We start from the raw sequence: 14,384 nt of genomic DNA, 5'->3' as shown, positions 1-14,384 counted from the left end.
TGGACAGACCCATGCAAATCATATATCTGATAAGGGATTAATATCCAGAATATACCAAGAACTACAACGCAATGACAAAAAAACAAATGACCCAGTTTTTAAAAAATGGGCAAAGGGCTTGAACACACATCTCTCCAAAGATATACAAATGGCCAATAAACACATAAAAAGAAGTTCAACATCACTAATCATTAGTGAAATGCAAATCAAAACCACAATGAGATACTATGTTATACCCATTAGGATGGCTATCATCAGAAAACACAAAAAACTACTACTACAAAGCTACAGGAATCAAAACAGTATGGTACTCCTACAGAAACAGAACTATAGGTCAACAGAACAGGACAGAAAGCCCAGAAATAAACCCACACACCTATGGTCAATTAATCTATGAAAAAGGAGGCAAGACTAGACAATGGAGAAAAGACAGTCTCTTCAGTAAGTGGTTCTGGGAAAACTGGAGAGCTACATATAAAAGAATGAAACTAGAACATCTTCTAACACCACAAACAAAAGTAAACTCAAAATAGATTAAAAACCTAAATGTAAGACCAGATACTATAAAACTCTTAGAGGAAAACATAGGCACAACACTCTTTGACATAAATTACAGCAATATCTTTTTGAATCTACCTCCTACGGTAGTGAAAATAAAAACAAAAATAAACAAATGGGACCTAAAGAAACTTAAAAGCTTATACACATCAGAGGAAACCACAAATAAAACAAAAAGACAACCCACACAATGATAGAAAATATTTGTCAAACGAAGCAACCAACAAAGGCTTAATCTCCAAAATATACAAGCAGCTCATACAGCTCAACATCAAAAAAAACAAACAACCCAATCAAAAAATGGGCAGAAGATCTAAATAAACATTTGTCCAAAGAAGAAATACAGATGGCCAAAAAGCACATGAAAAGATGCTCAACATCACTAATTATTAGAGAAATGCAAATCACAACTTCAATGAGATATCACCTCACACTGGTCAGAATAGCCATTATCAAAAAGTCTACAAACAATAAATGCTGGAGAGGGTGTGAAGAAAAGGGAACCCTCCTACACTGTTGGTGGGAATGTAAACTGGTACAACCATTATGGAGAACAGTATAGAGTTTCCTTAAAATACTAAAATAGAACTACCATATGATCCAGCAATCCCAATCCTGGGCATATATCCAGAGTAAACCATAATTCAAAGAGATACATGCACCCCAATGTTCACAGCAGCACTATTTACAATAGCCAAGACATGGAAGCAACCTAAATGTCCATCGACAGATGAATGGATAAAGAAGATGTGATATATATGTATAATGGAATATTACTCAGGCATAAAAAAATGAAATAATGCCATTTGAAGCAACATGGATGGACCTGGAAATTATGATACTAAGTGAAGTAAGTCACTTATATGTGGAATCTAAAAAATGAAAAATGAACTTATTTACAAAACAGAAACAAACTCACAGACTTCAAAAACAAACTTATGGTTACCAAAGGGGAAATGTCTGGGGAGGGATAAATTAGGAGTTTGGGATTAACATATACACACTAGTATATATAAAATAGATAATCAACAAGGACCTACTGTATGGCTCAGGGAACTCTACTCAATATTCTGTAACAACTATATGGGCAAAGAATCTAAAAAAGAATGGGTATATGCATATGTATAAATGAATCACTTTGCTGTACACCTGAAACTAACACAACATTGTAAATAAGCTATACTTGAATATAAAATAAAAATTAAATTAAAAAAATAAATAAAACTAAAGCAGATTTTGGATAAGCTGAATCTATGGCTTTCTTTGAGGGAGTTTTGGACCTAAGTGCTTGAGTTTCACCATTTAACACTGGTATGGGATATATGAGATCTTGGCCTTGAGTGGAGCAGGGAATCAGAACTGAGATGCCTACATGAAGGCTGTAACCTTTGAAGAGATCCACCCTCAATAAAAAGGCAGATTAGTGAAAAACTGATTCACCAGCCTTGACAAAAACAAAGCCTGTCCTAGTCTAGGCTCTGAAGTAGAAAAAACTTCCCTGTGAATATCTATGGGACAATATTTGGGGTTCAAATTTACCTTACCCACATCATTACAGAAATCCAACACCAAGAAATTAACATACAAATGATCCTGGAGGAAGGATACCTCTGTAATATCTGGCAGAAGCAAATATAAAAGTTCTCCAGAGTTGTGGTTTCTAAGGGGGAAGGGAAGTGGGGGAGGGGTGGGTTGGGAGTTTGGGATTAGCAGATGCAAACTATTATATATAGAATGGATAAACAACAAGATCCTACTGTAGAGCGCAGGGAACTGTATTCAGTATCCTGTGATAAACCATAATGGAAAAGAATATGAAAAAGAATGTATATATATGTTTAACTGAATCATTTTGCGGTACAGGAGAAATTAACACAACACTGTAAATCAACTACACTTGAATAAAACTTTTTAAATATTTAAAAAAGAAGCTCAACATCACTAATCATTAGGGAAATGCAAATCAAAACCACAATGAGATATTACTTTATACCCATTAGGCTGGCTATCATCAAAAAACACATAAAAAAGCAAGTGTTGGTGAGGATGTGGAGAAACTGGAACCTCAACTGCTGGTGGGAATGCAAAAGAGTGTAGCTACTGTGGAAAATGGTATGGTGGTTCCTTTAAAATAATTAAACATTGAATTACCATATGATCCACTTCTACGTACATACCCCAAATAATTGAAAGTTGGGCTTCCCTAGTGGCACAGTGATTAAGAATCCGCCTGCCAATGCAGGGGACATGGGTTCCAGCTCTGGTCCGGGAAGATCCCACATGCTGTGGAGCAACTAAGCCCGTGTGCCACAACTACTGTGACTGCGCTCTAGGGCCCACAAGCCACAACTACTGAAGCCCGTGTGCCCTAGAGCCCGTGCTCTGCAATAGGAGAAGCCACCACAATGAGAAGCCCGCACGCCATAACGAAGAGTAGCGCCCGCTCGCCGCAACTAGAGAAAGCCCACACACAGCAACGAAGACCCAACGCAGCCAAAAATAAATTAATTAATTAAAAAAAAAAAAAGAAAGTAGGGACTCAAACAGGTAATTTGTTTCCCCATACTCACAGCAGCATTCACAGTAGCCAAAAGGTAGAAACAACCCAAATGTTCATCAACGGATGGATAAACACAATGAATATATACAGACAGTGGAATATTAGTCATAAAGAGGAAGGAAATTCTGACACATGGATGAACCTTGAAAACGTTATGCTAAGAGGAATAAGCCAGACACAAAAGGACAAATACTGTATGATTCCTCTGATAGGAGATACCTAGAATGGTCAAACTCAGAGGCAGAAAATACAATAGTGGTTGTCAGGGGCTGGGAGAAATGGAGGAGGTGGGGATATATTGTTTAATGGGTAAAAAGTTTCAGTTGAGAAAATGAAAAAGTTCTGGAGATGAACGGTGGTGATGGTTGCACAACAATGTGAATGTAATAATGCCACTTAACTGTACACTTTTAAAAAATGGTTAAAATGGTAAATTTTATGGTATGTATATTTTACCACAATTTAAAAAAGAAAGGATAGACCTGGGTGGAGTGGCTCCAGTCAAAGCAGAGGCAGGGCCTGGAGCACACCCTGGGTCTCAGCCATGCCCTCCCTGCCAAAGCCCCCTCCTCAGAATAGTTCTATAAACACTGCTGGTTGCCCATCCAACAGCCTAACCCCTCTACTGCTTCTTTGTTAACAGAATCAGTTTCGTCCAGGAATCTCACAGCCACTGAGTCTTGGGGGAGGCTGGGATTTTCCCAAATGCCAGGGGTGAATCTTGATTAATGAAGACCAGTGGATCTCAAACATTTTGTTCTCAGGCCCCCTTTATACTCATACATGTTATTGAGGACATTACTGAGAGCTTTTGTTTAAGTGAGTTATATTTATCAATATTTACCACGTTAGAAATTAAAACTGAGAAAACTTAAAACCCAAGAATATATTCTATTAGTTGCCAGAGCAATGATGTCATCATATATCATGTAACCTCTTAACAACTCCACTGTAGACTAGTGAGAAAATTAGACTAGTAAAAAACACAAACGATGTTTTAGCATTATTATGAAAATAGTTTTGCTCTTGTGAATCTCCTGAAAGAGTCTCAGAGATACCCAATGCCACATTTTGAGAATGGCTGGTGCAGACCAGTCATGGTATTTCCATTTGTCTTCCGACTAACTGTAGGAATGTAGGGATGGGCAATGTTACACAACTCTGGACAATAAGAACTGAATTTCAGCTGGAGGATTATTGAGAGAGTCTTTCTCAATCTTAAATAAATTCACTTTTTTCCATATTAGACACTGTAGTCTTCATGTGACACAAAATAACAGCAGTAGTTACCTTGGGACTCAAGCAATAAGTAAGCCTGAGGGGACTGGCCAACATACTGCAAATAGCAAGGCAAAAAGATGGACCTGGGTCCTCTCACTAGCACAGCTGAGGGAATGAAGGAGCCAATCTTGAAATTTTCCTTTTGGCTTAAGTCACCTTTCATTGGGTTTTCTTACAGTCAAATGTGTCCTAGCTGGCACATCTCCTCAGAACCTAGTTTGCTGAACACATTCTGAAAACCACCATTGTGTACGTAGCTGGCACACAGCTGAAGCTCAATAAATATTTGTTAAACAAATGTGTGAATAAATAAATAAGTAAACAAACAAATCCACTAAGGCTGTTGTAGAGGAGAGACTAAGATAAAATTTTGACTGATTTTGTGTTGATAGAACATTGTGTAGCTCCCAGATTGTCAACATTTAAAACAAAGCTCATTATAAACCTCATAGTACCAAAAATGGCTGCATACTGTACCTGTCAGGGGGCCAAGAGAGTTAGAAATTGCTTTCTTTTAGTCTGCACAATCTCCAAGCCAGAGGTATGAGAGGTAAGTCTACACATGCCAAATACAGACCATAACCTACTCAAAGTGGCAACCTGATAAAAAGCACTGGTTTTTATTTTTCCTCATTTCCCCTGAGCATGAGTCAACTGAAGTCACTTCTCCCAGGAAATAAGCACCAAACAGAGATTTATGGACAGAATGCTAGAAAACACACTGTTTATGGAAGAAGGAAAAGAGACAAATCAAATACCTAGCCTCCAATTAATGTCACTAACTAGGGGCACGATGACCTTGTCTGAAACTACTTAAAACCTCCATAAATATAATCAAATATAAAGTTAAGAAATTTATGCTCAACTATGCTTAAACTTGACAATATTCCTCCTCTTCCTTACTGAAAACCTGATACCAGTATTTTTAATTTACTTTAATGTTTCTTTGCTTCATTACTTTAAGTAGAAGTGATCGATTTGTCTTTTTGTTTGTAGTGTTCTAAAAAAATTCACAATAAAATATTCTTGTTCCCATAAAGCACTTATGACAGAAACAAGTGATATTTTTTTCCCTTAAAAACAATGAGGTTTTAAGAAAAGGTCCACTAGGAGGAGCTGGCTTTTTTCTCTGTTGAGTCAGGAGTGTTTGGCCTCTGAGCTACTCTAACCAAAAACACAGACCTGAAATTTGTAGATAATTTGAAACAAACCCTAATCATAAACAAAATCTGGGCCTAAGGAATCAGAGGAGGCAACTGCAATCCAGGTGCAGAGTGTACACACTCTTCACTCAACTTTGCAAAGAATTAGGGAAGTTTAATCTAGCAGATAACTTTCTGGGGGTTTACTGAGCTCCATTCTCCCACCCATGTCCCTAGCCGCATGGGAAGTAGAGCTGCTCCCTGGATCTGGCTTCCAAGTAGAAGCATCCCTTCATGAGTGGCTTACCTTTGAAGCTGCTCAGATAGAAACCCCTGACCTTGTTCTCCATCAGAGAACCGAAGACCTAGTACTGGGACTTGAAAAATACCAGTCTTCCCACATACATTCTGTTAGAAATAGTGGTTACTTACTTTCCTTGCATTCTTGTCCTCAATTCACTTAACTGACAGTAAGACTGTGAGCGTTCCGTGAGACCAGATACAAAAATGGGCTGAGGAGCATCTAGAAGTAGTGCTACCTGGTGCCAAGACAAGCACAACTGCAGGCACTGACATCTTAAGACACTAAGACACTATTCAGTTAGAACTGTGGGCAGTTAGGTGTTTGGAAACAATTGAATTCTTAAAATTACCATCAAAATGAAAAATAAGGGACTTCCCTGGTGGCGCAGGGGTTAAGACTCCTCCACCTGCCAATGCAGGGGAACAAACGTAACAAAACAGAAAAAGACTCATAGATACACAGAAAAAACCAGTGGTTGCCAGAGGAGAAGTGAAATGGGCAAAACAGGTGAAGGGGATTAAGAGGTACTACCAACTTCCCTTTATAAAATAAATAAGTCATGGGGATGTAATGTACAGCACAGTGAATATAGTCAGTAATATTGTTATAACTCTGTATGGTGACAGATGGTAACTGGACTTACTGTGGTGATCATTTTGTAATGTACAAAAATATCAAATCACTATGTTGTACACCTGAAACTAATATAACATTGTAAGCAAATTATACTTCAATTAAAAAATCAAAATCATTGTATTTAAGATGTTATAAAGCTAATTAAAAACAAGAAATTATAAAGCAAAAAATGCAGAATTAAAACAATAGATGGTTAAAAAAGAATCAATTGAAAATTATGTAAGTGAAGAATACAGTCAGTAAAATTAAAAACTCAGTATACAAGATACTTTAGACCAGAAAAAACTGAAGAAAGAACTGGTAAATTTGAAGATAATACTAAGGAATTCACTCAGAATGCAGCCCAGAAAGAAAAACAGAAAATTATGAGAGAGCAAATAAGAAACATATAAGGATAATTCCACAAACATCTAGGAGGTGGCATAGCAAAAAAAAAAAAAAAAAAGTGAAGAGAATGGAAGAGAAGCAATGTTTAAAGAGATAAAAGCTAGGAATGCTCAAGAAATACATGAGTTCTCAGATTAAAAGTACATTCTAAATACTGAGAAGGACAATTTAAATAATGAGATAAATAAATCAAGTGTTAAAACCCACACAAACTAAAATATTAACTGTAAAAAGAAAATCTCAAAAGCTACCAGAAAGCACCCTGAACATCACTGGATCTGCTGGGTCACAAGGCTTAAGAGGCAAGCTGCTGGAGCTCCGGGTGAGCTCACTGAGACCTGACAGCCTGCCAAGACAATGGAGAATTAAGCAGCTCAGATCAGCACACCCAGGCTGATTCAGAAGTCCCACAAGAATTTTGCCTCTTCCTTAACAGTTGGTGGATACAAAGTGAAGTGACTGTCTTTCATTTTAGAGACAACCCCAAGAAACTCCCTGAAAAAGTAGAACCTTAAATGTTTCCAGCAACTTCTAGCAACAAGAGATTTGTCCTCCCTGGAATGATACTCAGTCTGGATTTAAATTTCTCTTCCTTGCCCACCACGCTTCTGCCAGCAGCATCAAACATGGACTTTCTTGGATGCCTTGTTCACCATCATGGTATCACAACCAACTTCAGACCAAGACTCATTATACAGCGAAAGAAGTGAGGCAAGGAGCTGATGCCAGCAGGGTTCACTGTCAGCTCTGGTTATTACTAGCTGCTATCTAAACTTGATGTTTTTCATCTGTGTTCCTTCATCACAAATTTCTCTACCACATATTATTTCATTCCATTGCATCTTATCTGAAAACATAAAGAAACAAGAATGATAGCCTGAGTTATCTGGAAAAGAACTTGATTTGGAGGATCATAGCTGATTTCCAGTAGAACAAATGGTCTCAGAAAATTCGTAACACACAACACACATCATAATTGTTTGGAAAAAGACTAGAGCCACAAATTTTTTTAAAAAGGTCAGCAAACCTCTCATTTAGGTTCCCCTGGAAAGCAGAGCTCAGGCAAGCTAGAGAAGGTGAAGACCTAAATTCACCTTATTTCCAGACATAAAATCTCTCACCAAAACCACCATATGACACTATCCAAGTGGTGCATCTGGTAGTCACTCAAGGGGATCAATAAGGACAAAGGCTCTAGAACTCCCCACCGGGTCTCAGAAATTTTCTAAAAAGATTTGTTATATTATGACACAAGAGCACCACCTACTGAAATTGTTCCAAGGGACAAGTTAGTCCATTTATTGGAAAATGGCTAGCTATATACCCACCTCTGACCAACTGTTTACCTTGGCTTCAGAAAAATATGACTGTGGAGGGATGGACTTCAAATCGTTTCAATATAACTGTCTGTGTCTCTTTCTTGTTTAAAACTAGGGCCCTTGCCAAGACCACCTGAAAAAGAAATCGCTCTCTTCATTTTTGCTTTAATAACCGCAGTAAAATGAGTCTTGCTACCATCAATATCCTCTTTCTCTCCTATCCAGCTTCAGCTATCTCAGTGAATACCGCTATTTCTAGAACTCTTCCCCTACCTATTTTACAAGAAGCAGAGAAAACTCAAGGGGAGAACCTATAGTATTTCTAATGGGCCTGGAAAGGATATATATGTCAAGTCATTCAGTCAAATTTTAAACCATACAAGGCACAATACTAAGATTAGGGAATTGTGCTTTTTTTTCCAAACTCATTTAAAGATGATTACAATAGTCTCCCAACCCTCAAGGAGCTTAAAATGAACACAGAAGTTCTAGACCAGCAAAGCTGGAGGCCAAATGAGATACTAGTAAAATAGAAAAAAGAAGAAAACACATAGGGAAAGACAATTTATGGGATATTATAACTAATATCAGAGTATGACATTGTTTCTGCTATGCTATATACATACAGAATAAAACTAAAGCCATGGCAAAAACAGGGTTCTTTCTGTAGCCCTTCAGGCTTTCATGAAGCTCTTAGTTATTGCCAAACCCTGACCCAGACTCACTTGAACAATTCACATAAATTCTAGCTTGTAAGTCATTTAGTTTTGTTACATTTTATTGGTCTGATGGGGGTACTCTATTTATGAGCCATTGTATGTGTAACCTCTACTAGGCCTTAGATGTAATGAAATTCTAAGATAAAGAGCAACTGACTAGTTGACATAAGTAAAGCAGAAAAAACCCAACAAGTGATTCACAGGCCCATAGAATTAAAAAAAAAAAAAAAGGCATAATATTGGGTTTTATTTGTCCAACATAAAAGACCATAATGTTAGACTATACCAACAAGGACCTAAAAAAAATTTAGTAGGTCTGCTACATTTGACCCAATTTTGGTCCTCATTAGAATTTCAGGTGTAGTGAAAATTCGCAGTTACCTCTCCAACACCCATTTTCTACATTCCTCCTTCCTAACAAGACCGGAAATTTCCTAGCCAGCAGATTTTGGTGAGACAAGAATAGCTCTGACTGGTTCTCAATCAGGGGCAATCTTGACCCACAGGGGACCTTTGACAATGTTTGAAGACATTTTTGGTTGTCGTAACTGGAGGAGTGTGCTGCTGACACCTAGTGAGTACAGGCCAGGGATGATGCTAAACGTCCTATAATGCACAGGACAGTCCTCCAAGACCAATAATTATCTGGCCCAAAATGTCACTCCCTCGCCCATGCTAGAATACTCTTCTCTCACTCAGAAGCTACTGAAAAAAGACTCTCTCTTTGTCAGATGTAAAGGAAATAAGAATTCTAGTTGCTGCTGGGAGCCATCTCACAACCACACGGAAGCCAGCTTTAGGGTGAAGTGTGGTAGGCAAACACAGATTTCAGGTGATGACCTCCTGCCAATAGGGCTCTTAAAAAGATATACCACTTTTTGGACAATGACTCCTTTTTTTTCCCCTCATTATATGACCTTTTCACCCCACAGCACACTACATAAATCACCAAAGGTAATATATCGACATTACGATTTCAGAGAAAGAACACTCACTAATTTACACAACACAGCAGTTTTTTGTCAAGAATATCACAGAACAAAAAGATTTTAAAAATCGTTCAAATATGCCACCTCATCTGCAGTAGGCTAAATGACGGGCCTCTCAAATGTAAGGTCCCCCTGGGACCTGTGATTATTACTTTGAAGGAGTGAACTCATATTCGCCTTGTAAGGCAAACGATGTGATAGTTAAGGATCTTGAAAGGAAGTATCAATACTTATAACGGATTATCAAGGTAAGCCATAAAAGTAATCAGATGTAACCTTATGAGAGAGGGAGAGGGCGTTTGAGACAGACACACAGAGGAGGAGGCAATGTAAAGACAGGCAGAGATTGGAGTGACGTAGTCACAAGCTCAGGAATGCCACGCTGGCAGCACCAGAAGCCAGGACCAGATTCTCCTCTAGTGTCCCCAGCAGGAGAGCGGCCCTGCCAGATTTCAGACTTCTGGCCTCTAGAACTATACAAGAATAATACATTTCTGTTGCTTTCAGCCACTAAATTTGTAGTCATTTGTTACAGCAGCCTCAGGTAACTAACACAGCATCCTACAAAGAGGTATAAGAATTGCAGACTACAAGAAGGGAAGCAAACTTGTATCTTGCTATTTTTTTGTTCCCAAAGATACTTCTTCTTTGATGCCAAAGGTTTCCACAATCACAAGTTTCTCCTGTCAAAGTCCCAAAGAAAAACAATTATCACTAAGCACTCCTGATATTGAATACATGCCTGAAAACCCATCACCTGACTCTACCATCTTCCAAAGAATGGCTCCTTCCCTCTTCCATCAATCCCCACAGCCTGTCAAGATGCCTCTTTCTTATTTATTGAGGCAAGAAAGCAACATTTTATTATATTTTATGTATAAACTGTAGTTGTTTTCAAATTATTGTTTACTTCTTACATAAAAATGTTTTCATTGCTCGATATATTTGTCTATTTGTGGAAAATGTCTGAGTATCTTAGGTTAGGTTGAAACACCTCATAAATTTTCCCATTAAAATTAACAGAAGTAGTTTTTTCTTCACTAGCTTTTCACTTAGTGACTGAGTTTACAGAAATGAATTAAAGTCATTAAAGTATATCTATTTCATCTATAGTAAATGCCTGGTAAGTAGACTGATTTCTTAACCCTCTTCATTAATGCCTTATCAAGAATATGGAACAAAAAGTTTTAAAAATAGTTCAAACATGCCATCTCATCTATTGTAAGTTAAATGGTACTCTCCCATTCCAAAATATTGAATATATGTCCACATCCTAATCCCTGGAACCTGTTAATATTACCTTTAAGGAATGCAAGAGCTATAAGCTGGAAATCAGTGATCCAGCCCAACCCTTTCACTTCACTGAAGAGGTAACAGGGGCAGGAGGAATGAAGTACCTTCCTTAGACCATCCATCTGGTTGGAGTCCCAGCAAGAACAGAATCCAGGTCTCCTAGCACCTAGTCCAGTATGCTACCTAAGGTTATATGAAGGAACTGAAGAAAAATGCGATGAATAAAGAGTCAGAAAACAACAAAACTTTTTTCTTTTTCGAGAAAAGATGAAATGATATAGACATTCTTTAGCCTAGAAAAGGGAAGGGTAGTGAATGAGTTAATAAATGTCTAGAGGTGAAGAAAACACTGACTGACTAAAGGCTACATGACATACATTTATTTTGCACTGATAACAAGACCTTGATTTTCTTTTTTTGAGTCTTACAACCCAAAGAGTCTTCAAGACTTTAATTATACAAGACTCTCTTACATTTGATTCTACTAGCACTATCTCAGTTGCAAAACAAAAACTCACACAACTAGCCCAAGTCAAATGGGGGGTGGTTACAAAAAGGCTACAAAAGATATCACGGATACACAAGGAAAGAAAACAAAGTTTAGGTGGACCAAATGAGAACTGGAACTAGAAGCTCCCACCACCGTCTCTCATGGGTCCCTATACATCTGCTCCACTCTACAGCTTCTCACTATAGACTAGCTTACTCTGCTTTTTTTGTTGCCTCTGACTTGCACATGGCTTTTATGGTGTAGTTCAAAACCTGGTCACAACTCTATATGATCCTTCAGCCCAAGGATTCATCATCAACCAATTAACTCAGAATCTCAAGGTCCCCATTCTCAGGAGGAAAATTTAATTGGCTCAATCCATCCAATGGAGTCTCTAAATTGTTATCTATTGGGTCAGCTGCTCATCCCACAAAGACTGGTGTTCGACAGATACTAAAGTCTGTGCAGATTCTTCAAAGGTGGGTATAGCAAAGAGGAAATGATCAGCATGTGCATTAAGGTACTCAAGAGTTATATAGCTCTTTTATTGGGTTAGCCAAAAAGTTCGTTCACGTTTTTATGAACATCTTACGGAAAAACCTGAACAAACTTTTTGGCCAAACCAACAGTTAAGCCTACCCAGGAAGATTATGTCATTTCTGTATTTGAGATCTGTGGAAGAGATGACCACAATCTGTAAACAGAGAGAAGAAGTCATTTAAAAATTTCCTTCTAGCTCTATGGGTCTAGAGCAAAACCTTACTACTTAGGGCTGTATTATCAGATTGTATCATTTATCCAGAAGTATCTCCAATTAGCAGACCATCAAGGAAATCTCAGGAAATGAAAGAACATGTCTGTTATACAATATGGTCACTGACTTGCCATTATTGGGGGAAAGGAAGGGAGGAAAGGAATAAAGGGAAGATATGAGCAGTCCTTACAGAAGTAAAAATCCTCTGAACTAGTTATGGTCAAAGTACAGTGCAACAGTTCAACAGAGCAGTGGAACTGTAACACAACTGGTCCTTGGGTAATTAAAAAAAAAAAAAAAGCCTGACAGGAATTGAGGAGAGGGGAGGATGAATAGGCAGGACACAGAGAATTCTTAGGATAGTGAAACGACTCTGCATGATACTCTAATAGTGAATACATGTCATTATATACTTTCCCAAACCCATAGAATGTACCACACCAAGAATGAACCCTAAAGTAAATGATGGACTTTGGATGATTATGATATGTCAATATAGGTTCATCAACTGTAACGACTGTACTACTGTGGTACAGGATGTTGAGAATGGGGGAGATTGTGCATATGTGGGGGAAAGAAATATATGGGAAGTCTGTACTTTCCACTCAATTTTGCTGTGAACCTAAAACTCCTCTATTAAAAAAGAAAAGTCTTTTTAAAAAGGCCATGGTGACAGGAGCAATTTTGGCACAACAAACCCAAACCTACTCTAGACACTCTGAGCATAAGGGTCAGAAATAGCAGGAGCAGAGTGAAAAAGGCAAGAACAGCTCTCAACTATTATCTGGCAGCAGCTGCAGCCCTCATACCCTATATAATAAAAGTAATCAGTTCCCTGAGTTACAATTTCATAAATTCAGACAGCCAGATGCTTGCTTCCTCCAGACACAAAGGATAATTCCTGTTGGTTATACTATGAGGTATTATCTGCTTCAAAGTCTACTATGTGAACTCCTCAACCACCAGGAAATTAAAATACAGAAGTTTTTTATTGGGTCTCCCCCTAACTCTACCCTCAAGATATTATGCATTTCCAATGTCAACTAAGAATTTCACAGGGGAAATCTCTCACATGTAAGATATGAAGGTTTTCTTGTTGCTGGGTTTGTCTGTTCTTAAAGAAGTTTTCATCCTGACTTAGACTGTAGAATATTCTAACAGTACCATATGGCCTCTGGCATTAATTCCATGGACGAACTTTTCTTTAATCCCTTCCTCTAACAGATGTTCCTCTCCCTGTCACAAGGAACCTAGTCTTTTTCTTACCCTCCTCTACTGCATCTTCAAGACCCCTTATTTAGGGGCAAGGTAATCTCAAGTAACAGCTTAGTTATGTATGTATGTACCCAGCCTAAGTATTAATAAAGTGCTACTCATCATTCCTTGTCACACCCCAAGAATTGTATTTGGTCTGGCAATCCTCAAAAGGTTTAACCATATTTATTTGGCTAAGATCTTTAAAAAGGGCTTCCCTGGTGGCGCAGTGGTTGAGAATCTGCCTGCCAATGCAGGGGACACGGGTTCGAGCCCTGGTCTGGGAAGATCCCACACGCCGCGGAGCAACTAGGCCCGTGAGCCACAATTACTGAGCCTGCGCATCTGGAGACTGTGCTCCACAACAAGAGAGGCCGCGATAGTGAGAGGCCCGCACACCGCGATTAAGAGTGGCCCACACTTGCCGCAACTAGAGAAAGCCCTCGCACAGAAACGAAGACCCAACACAGCCATAAATAAATTAAAAAAAAAAAAAAACATAAAAAAAAAGATCTTAGAAAAAAGAAACAAAAAAGAAACAAAGAAAGAGTATGAGTCCATTTGCTTACTAACTGTGGGTAAAGATCTTGAAATTTTCCACTAGCTTAAGAAGTATAAATGTAACCTTTGGCTAATTAAAGTTAAGACTTGAAAATAAACTAGCTCATACATAATTACTTTTGTCTACCTTGTCTTCT

At 38.2% G+C, this 14,384-nt stretch overlaps 1 protein-coding gene across 4 annotated transcripts in view; it reads right to left on the bottom strand.

Moving 5' to 3' along the window:
• The window catches only part of FANCC (FA complementation group C), a 275,430-nt gene that overhangs the window by 190,331 nt on the left and 70,715 nt on the right, over positions 1-14,384 (bottom strand). The gene's annotated exons all lie outside the window — the stretch shown is intronic.

The sequence above is a fragment of the Balaenoptera borealis genome, assembly GCF_965194805.1.
Source record: "Balaenoptera borealis genome assembly, chromosome: 8".
NCBI classification, from domain to species: domain Eukaryota; kingdom Metazoa; phylum Chordata; class Mammalia; order Artiodactyla; family Balaenopteridae; genus Balaenoptera; species Balaenoptera borealis.
This window is presented reverse-complemented; position numbering and strand designations above follow the sequence as displayed.